Source organism: Phocoena sinus, chromosome 7 (assembly GCF_008692025.1).
Source record: "Phocoena sinus isolate mPhoSin1 chromosome 7, mPhoSin1.pri, whole genome shotgun sequence".
NCBI lineage: Eukaryota > Metazoa > Chordata > Mammalia > Artiodactyla > Phocoenidae > Phocoena > Phocoena sinus.
In genome coordinates, this window is record NC_045769.1 from 57,819,094 (window position 1) to 57,827,928 (window position 8,835).

At 40.9% G+C, this 8,835-nt stretch overlaps 1 pseudogene; it reads right to left on the bottom strand.

Annotated features, from left to right (window-relative positions):
- Positions 1-7,076: 7,076 nt before the first annotated feature.
- On the bottom strand, positions 7,077-7,863 carry LOC116756780 (annotated as a pseudogene).
- Between the last annotated feature and the right edge of the window lie 972 nt (positions 7,864-8,835).

Here is an 8,835-nt window from a genome sequence, read left to right on the forward strand (position 1 = left end):
GCCTGCGCGTCCAGAGCCTGTGCTCTGCAGCGGGAGAGGCCGCAACAGTGAGAGGTCCGCGGACAGCAAAAAAAAAAAAAAAAAAAAAAAAAGAGTTAATGGCCTTACAATTACTTGCAGAGCCCTAAACAATTTGGTCCTGACACTAGTCTCTTTCTTGCTGCCTCTACTGCAGCTAAGGTTACCTCCATGCTGTTCATAGAACTTACTAGGCTTGCCTCCCAGTTAGGGCCTTTGCCACTTCTCTTTGCCTGGTAGCTCTTCCTCCAAATATTTGCAAGGTTCCTCCCTTACCTCCCTCACTTGACTCAAATGTCACCTTCTCAGTAAGGCCTTCCCTGACCAGTTAGTTAAAGCTGTAACCCCTCCTTATTACTCTATTACATTCCCTATTATTCTTCTTTGCTTTCTGCTTTTCCATAGCATTGATTTGTTTTTGGTTTCTTCCCACTAGAAAGTAAACTCTACGAAGGCAGCAGTTTTTGTCCATGTGGTTTTTCCTCTTCACTGCTGTATCTGCTGCTATATCAACAGCATGCTAGTTCTAGAAGAGTGCCTGACAAATAAATAGATGCTCAATAAATAGCTATTGGACTAATAAGTCAATGGATGAGAAGAGGAGGCCACGGTGGCCTCAAGCTGCTGTAAAAGAGGCAGAAAATCTGGCTGTTGGTTCCTGCTGTGCCTGTAATTGACTCTGTGACCTTGGGCAAGTCACTGCCAGCTCCCTTGTTTGTCAATGGGGATAATAAACCCTGCCTCTCTCCAGGACTGTTAAGTGGATCGAGATAATGTGGGTGAAAGTGATTTCTGAAGTTTAAAGTCTTTATGAAAGTAGATATTTCCAATTGGCACACAAGAGGCTCCAAGAAAAATGAGTTAAGATGATAAAACAAATAAGGATTGTATACTGAGAGCATAGCTTTCTTTTCCCTCTTGTGTCTTATGAAGGTTAGTGCATGTCATAGTTCAACTGCTTCTTACTAATTGATGTGTTTTTCTTCTGAGTAGAGACTGGACTTTGAGGGGTCCTGCAGGCATCTGAGCCTGAAACCTCCACTCATGGGTAGGGCTAGGAATTCTAAAGAAAATCCAGGTTTAGCTTGAGTGATGAGAGCAGTAATAAGTTTGTTCATTTATTGAGTGCTCAATATGCCAGGCAAATGGTGTTTTGCGTCTATTAGCTCATTAATCATCATAATGATTTATGTACATCCCTTTGAGGTACTGCTACTACTCTCTGTTTTACACGTAGGGAAAATGAGGCAGAAAAACATAAAGTAACTTCACCAAGCTTGACAGGTAGGCCAGGATTTGAACCCAAATAGTCAGGTTCAGGGCTGTAGTAAATACCTCTCTGCTCTGCTGCCCAAGTTCTAGTAGCCTTCTGGGTGTCCCTGCTATATTGTAGGATGGCACAAGCTAAGTCCCTGACAGGAGAACTTTCCTTCTTGACAAGCTTACACAAGAGGCCAGGACAGAGTGGGTGCTCTCTAAAGCTGCTGGTGAGAACACTGCTGTATACTGTGTAATTATTTGAATTAGGAAGACAGCCATGTACGAAATTGAAAATAAAAACCATTTGAAACATAGTAATACTTTTCAATGGTATTTGTCAGTGGATTAAGTAATTTGATTGGCAGAAAAAAATTATCATCAAAAATGGTAAGTGCAATGGACTGAAACACACCAAATATGTTTAAATATGTGAGTTCATCCTAATAATACAGAAAAAGTCCCAGACTAATTGGTTATCATTGAAGAATGCTAGAGAATTCATTGTTTAAAAAATTGGTAAATAAAGGGAAATAAGAATTTATTCTGTTTTTTTTTTTATATTAATTGTACCACAGGGTAACCAATAGTAGATGGAAAAAGTTTCTTTTTATGGAAATATCTCAACACATAAATGAAGACAGAATAGAATTGGAATATCACCATTTTGCATCCCAAAATGAATGAATGATCTAGGCATTGAGCCTCAACAGTGTTGACATAAGAAAGAGAGACAGACATTATGTGCCTCCTGATGGAAGAGCAGAATTCAAATATGAGGTAGTTTTGCTAAAAAAAATTTGAACTGGAATATGATTAAGCTCCTGGATCCAAAGAATAATTTACAGTAAATACAGTGGACAGAGGAATATGTTAAATAATGCATCAGCAAAGTCCAATCTGTGCGAAATTTTGGAAGACAAACAATCCAATTTATTTAACAAAAACATTGCAGAGAATAAAAGAAAAGGAGGGTGAACCTTTGAATTAAAAGATACTCAAAAGACATATTAGCTGATTGTAAGATACATACTTATTTGGATCCTGGTTTGAACAGACAAACTGAACAAAATAATTTGTGACAGTGTTCAGACAATTAGAAATTTGCACATTGACTGAATATTTAATGATATTAAAGTACTACTGTTTTAAAAATAAATGTGATAGCATTTTACTTAGGTTTAAAAAGAGTCCTTATGTTTTAGAGATACATACTGAAATACTTATGGATGAAGTGATATGATGTCTGAGATTTGCTTCAAAATAATATGGGAGGAGGGGATAGATGTGTATGGAGATGAAAACAGATTGGCCGTGAGCTGATAATTATTGAACTGAGTGATGGGTACATCTAATGCTTTAGTGAATGTATGAAATTCTGCATAATAATAGAATGTTCCAAAGTGCTGGCAGAAACTGAAAAATATATTGTGTTTATTTGACTCTTCTTGTGGCTAAAATGAAAAGGCTTGACAATACCTAGATTGGTGAAGATATGAAGCAATTGGAAATGAAATCTTATGCGTTGCTGGTGGGAATGTAAAATCATATAACCACTTTGGAAAACAGTTTGGCAGTTCTGTATAAAGTTAAACATGTACCTACCCTATGAACCAGCTATCTCATTTCTAGATATTTACCTAAAAGAAATGAAAACATATGTCCATAAACAGATTTAAACAAGAATGTTTGTAGCAGCTTTATTCACAATAGCCAGAAATTAGAAATAACTCAAATATCTATTAACAGGAGAATGGGTAAACAATGTGTGGTATATTTATATAATGGAATACTATTCAGCAATATGTAGGAAAAGACTACTGATAGAAGCAGTAATATGGCTGAATCACACAGACATGATGCTAAAAGACATGAGTAAAAGGAGCCAGACACAGAAGAATCTATAGTGCATTTTTTCTTTTATATGAAGTAGTGATAGAAATCAGAAAAGTGGTTGCCTCTGGGAAGGGGCTTTGACCGAGAAAGGCAGGAGAGATCTTTATTGATGTGGTGGTTACAGGGGTGTATATGTTTGTCAAAATTCATTGACCTGTTTACTTATTATCTGTACGTTTCACTGTGTGTAAATTATGCTTCCATTTAAAAGTATTAAATAAAAATGAGATCACTAAGTGGTTCAAGCAACCCCTTGTCTGGTATGAGGCGTAGAGGCAAAGCTGTCTGTTGTTCTAGCACAGCTGCTACATCTTCTGCCTGGCTCAGGCTCAAAGTTTTGGTTCAGGCTCAAAGTTTTCTTTCTCAGAGTAATTGGTCAACTTGGCCCCCCCAAAACAGTCATTTAACAGTTTGGTTCAGTTCTAGCTGAAGGTCAAAGGCAAGCGATTTTTGGGTATCTCTGTGATCAGCAGAAACTAGACAATGTGAGGCACAAACATTAGAGGTCTGGAGTTGGGAGCCGGAGGCTGGGCATTCAGTTCAGCTGTGCTAGTATCTGGCTAGTGTTTGTGTTGCCATGGACAAGGCACATCACTTTTCTGGATCTCAGTTTCTTTCTTCCCCAAATGAAGGAACTGTGTAGAACTGTCCTTGGGGCACCTGTCAGATCTAACATTCTGAGATTCTGTAGAACTTTATCTTTCCTACAGAGCCTTGCCTGGAGTAGTCTAGAAATTCCCAGACTGAACCCAACTTTTTCTCTAAATCTGTTCCTCTTCCTGCATTCTTTTTCTCAGCTTCTCAGTACCACTATTGTACATTCATTCCGTCTGCAGACGTTTATTGAGCCCGTGGTGGGTTCCAGTGACTGCTCAGTGAACAAAGAGGCCAAATCTCTGCCCTGAAGAACCTCATATAGTCTAGTGGGGGGAAATAGATGGTAATAGAATTGTATAATGTGTTATAAGAGCTATAGAGAAAGACGTAGCTGGGAAGGAGGATAGGGAATGTTGGTAAGGATGATGTAGTTTTAATAGGGTGGCCAAGAAATACCTCACTTGGGAAGTGACACTAGGTAGATACCTGGAAACTGTCCCTAATCCACCCCTTTTGGACACACCCCGCACCATGCCCAACCATCTTTTGAGCCTTCCAATTTCACTATGTAATAATATTTCTCAACTTAATTTCTTCCCCTAACTACTAACACTCAGGTTCAAGCCCTTATCATCTCCTCTCTGGATTACTACTGTAGTCTCCTAACTACTCCCTGCCTCCTGTCTTGTCTCCTGAAATAAATTTTCTACAAAGCCATGCCAGAGTTATCTGAAAGACGTATCTGACCAGGTCATTCTCCTGCTTAAGACCCAACAATGGCTCCCTCCTGCCAGCCAGGTAAAGCCCAGATGCCCTTATGAGGCATTTAAGCCTTTTGTGGTCTGGCTCCTAGTGTCCTCTCCAGCCCCATCTCTCACCCATGCTAGCCTTGACAGCTCTGTCCCAAAGTAGAAGTTCCCCCTCCACACACAACACAACACAACACAACACAACACAACACCAGAGTGCTGATGTCTCTCTTTACATGCCAGTATAAGTCCTATTTTTATTTTAAGATCCATTTTATTTATTTTATTTTACATTTTGGCTGTGCCTCACAGCTTGCAGGATCTTAGTTCCTCGACCAGGGATCGAACCTGGGACCACGGCTATGAAAGCGCTGAGCTCTAACCACTGGACTGCCAGGAAATTCCCTTAAGATCCATTTTAGTAATCACTTCCTCCAGATGATTTCCAAATGCTGCATCTTAGCCCACGTTGACTGCGTGCCCCTCCTCTGTGGTCCCATGACACCTTGTATACATCTTTTTAAAAATCACTTTACTTGCCACATTGTTCTAAAATGATCTGGAATGGCTCTGTTTCCCCTACTAGATTATGAACTTCCTGAGCATAGGACCATGTCTTATTCATTTCTGTAATCTTGGCTGCAACCAAACATAAATCAATGACTTCATTTGGGTTCTGATTCTCCCAATCCCTCCCCTTCACTGATCGCAGTAAACCAACCATGATGATTTATGACTTGTGACCTAAAGACAGAGATGGGAAATAGTCCCATTTCAAGGCTGATTTCAACTCAAGTTAATTACCAGAGAGTTACAGATTCTTAGACTTAGGAGAGCAATTCCAGGTAATCTAGTTCCACTACCCACCTGGCACTTGGAGGCCCTTCTTCAACATTTCTACAAGTTGTCGGGTTATGGAGTCCTTCAAGTGTGGTGTAATGGTGCTAGGAGTGTGAGGAAACCTCAGTTCACTGGAGGCTTCCTCTTTCTACCCTCCTTTTTCAGGATGTTCTGTGAGAAAATAATGAAGTAAGAAGTTATTTGTATTAGAACACACGTCTCTACGTACATGTACACACACATACACAGGATACGTTTAAATCTGTAAATTACCTAAGATGATGAACAGAAGGCTATTACCTAAAATGTTAAACATAAGTTAGGGACTGAGATAGTACTCAGAGAGAAGATTATTTGTAATTTGAAGTTAAAACCATCTGTCAAATCAAGAGGTTCAGAGTCAAAAGCCTATGGGTAGGTAGATAGACTCCATAGATGGACGGCAGGGGACAAGAACCCACCTGGGCAAGGGACTGCCAGCTGGAACCAGCACTCTGGGCACCAGTCTAGCTCTACAAGAAGAGGGGACTGAGCTTGAAGCAGAAGCTTCAGGTACCACTTTGTCCCAGAGTTTTGTGAGGTACACCTTACTAACTTATGCATATCCAAGTTGAACTCAATGTGCTCGAGCTGCTTACGCTTGCATTTTACAATTTTACATGAGTGAAGAGGTTCTCTCTCCTTATTTTTTTTTTTTTTTTGCTTGCTCGTCTTGTAGGAAATAGAGATTTATCTGTGGGTGGGCAGAATAACAAACTCAAATAATTCTTTAAATTCTGTCTTTGCCACTTGTTCTTAATTCTAAGTAGTTTGGGAGTAAAAGCTATTACAAAGAAAGGTATTAAAATGTTTAAACGTGGAAAACTTACTTTGTCCAGAAGTCATTCAGTCCATCCTGGTATAGCCTCTTTGGTGGCTATTCCCTTGGTTGAGTTGAAGTCTGTCTTTCTATGGCTTCCATTCATTGACCCTAGTTCTAACCCAGGACCACATGGAACAAATCCACATCATCTGTCACATTATGGTCCCTGAATATCCTGAGGCAGTTTGCTTGTGAGATCAGAAGTCACTGAACTCATGAACATTGTGTGCTTAGCACAGTGCTGGCTCATGAGAGCGCCTCATAACTAGTAGTTGTTATTATTTGTTGTACTATCACACTGCCTGGGAACCATTTCTTCCTTCATAAGCCAAGCCGTTTTAGGAAAGTCATTCACTGATGTCATAGAATTAACCAAAACAGAGGTCCCCACTTAATTACATCAATAATTTTACTGTAAATGTCAGGCACCAGGGTGCTGGGCAACTGGAGATGTCCTTCCTCTACCCTCCACTACCTGCACCTTACCTTCATTAAGCAGCAAATCATCCTTGAAGACTTGGCTCAAGTTATTTCCTCTTTGAATCTCTTTCCCCCCATCCAAGGAGAACTGACCACTCCATTTCTTCCCTTGATTTGAGACTGAATACTGTCTGTATTTCTTTTTGATTCCCCTCATTGCCCCCCACTACCTAGAATACTGAACTACTCTTAGAATCTGTGGTGTCAAGCAGAATGCCTGGAACACAGCGTGTGATAAATATTTATTAAAGGAATGATAACATTTGGAGGTATCAGGTTATACAATATTTATTCACTCAATATTCATGCCATATTATCTTTACTTAAGTAAAAATACTTTTCCAATCATGTCACTTAGAGATCATTTCACCCACTGCTTACCCACTCACCCACTGGGCCACCAGTCTCTTGCCTCTCTCTTCAGCAATGATGAGGTGGATATCTTTTCCTTGGGGAAGAGAAATCCGTATTTTGTTGCCTTTGCCAGTAACAAAAATGTTGGAGAGCCAGGTGGCAAAGTTGTTGCCATTGGCATCTTTCACAGGAACCACATCAAAAGAACCAATGTGTCTCTCTCTGTTGGTGATCATACCAGTTCTTCCCAGGTTAACACCTCTGGTCACCAGACACAGGGTACCAGTGTCAAACTTGAAGAAGTTGGTGGTTTGCCACTTTCCAAACCAATCTGAATGGTGTTGTTCACTTTGATGAGGGAATCAGGGTAGCAGATTGTGGAAGCATTATGGGTAACCAGATGAGGGATTCCTTTTGTGCCCACAGAGATCTTTCTCACTTTGCACAACTTGTACTTGGCCTTCTTAAGTGTAATACGATGAACAGCTAAGCCACCCTTGGTGTCATAGATCAGATGGAAATTCTCTCAGTCTAGTCAATGCTGATGATGTTCATAAATTCAGCAGAGTAGGTTATATCATTTCGGACCTTGCCATCAATCTTAATGAACTGCTGCATGCAGATCTTTACTTCATCTCCTGTTAGGGCATACTTAAACCTATTCCTTAGGAAAATGATGAGAAAGAGACATTTTCTCAGCTTGTGGAGATTTGTAGATGTACAAGGAGCAAACACACTGACCAGTTTATCCACCATCCAATGCTTTGGAGCTGCTACACTCTTCAGATGCTTCTTGGGACCAAGGTCCATGGCATGAAAAGAGGACCACCTTCTTCCAGTGCATTGATAAAGGAGCTAAGGTAAAAAATTTTTAGAGCTGGCTGGAAATTTTAAAGATTTCTCCATGCCTCATTCCTCCATTTCAGTGGTTCTCAACCTTGACTTCATATTGGAAAGTACTGGGGAGTTTTAAAAACTCCTGAGGACTGAGTCCTACCCACAAAGATTCTCATGTAATTAAAGAATTACATGTGTGTAATTACCTGGAAACCTGGCAGCTTAAAATGGCAACTGATTTATCATGTCTCTGATTCTGAGGAGCAGGGCAGGGCTCAGCTGGGGAATTCCTCAGTTCCAAGCGACATTGCTTGAGGTCACTCAGAGGTAATCAGCTGGAGGTTAGGCTGCTCTGGAGGATCAAAGACAGACTCACTCACATGTCTGGCTCCTGCAGGGATTCTTGGACCGTCAGGATCAGCCAGGTCTGTCAACCAGAGCACCTACATGTGGCCTCTCCTGTGAGGGTCTCAAGGCATAGGGCTAGGACAGCCTCCTCCCCTCCTCCTTCTTATTCCTCTGCCTTTCCCTATTCTATTTTTTTTTTTTTTTTTTTTTGGTTCGCGGGCCTCTCACTCTTGTGGCCTCTCCCGTTGCGGAGCACAGGCTCCAGATGCGCAGGCTCAGCGGCCAAGGCTCACGGGCCCAGCTGCTCCGCGGCATGTGGGATCCTCCCAGACCGGGGCACGAACCCGTGTCCCCTGCATCGGCAGGCGGACTCTCAACCACTGCGCCACCAGGGAAGCCCCATTGTGGTTTTGATATACATTTTCCTAATGACTAATGATGCTGAACATTTTTTGATATGCTTATTGGCCATTTGTATATCTTCTTTGGAGAAATGTTAATTCAAGTCTTTTGCCCACTTTTAAATTGAGTTATTTTGTTTTTGTTTTTAAGTTGTATATTTGGACTTCTTACATGCCAGATCATGGTGTTCAGAAA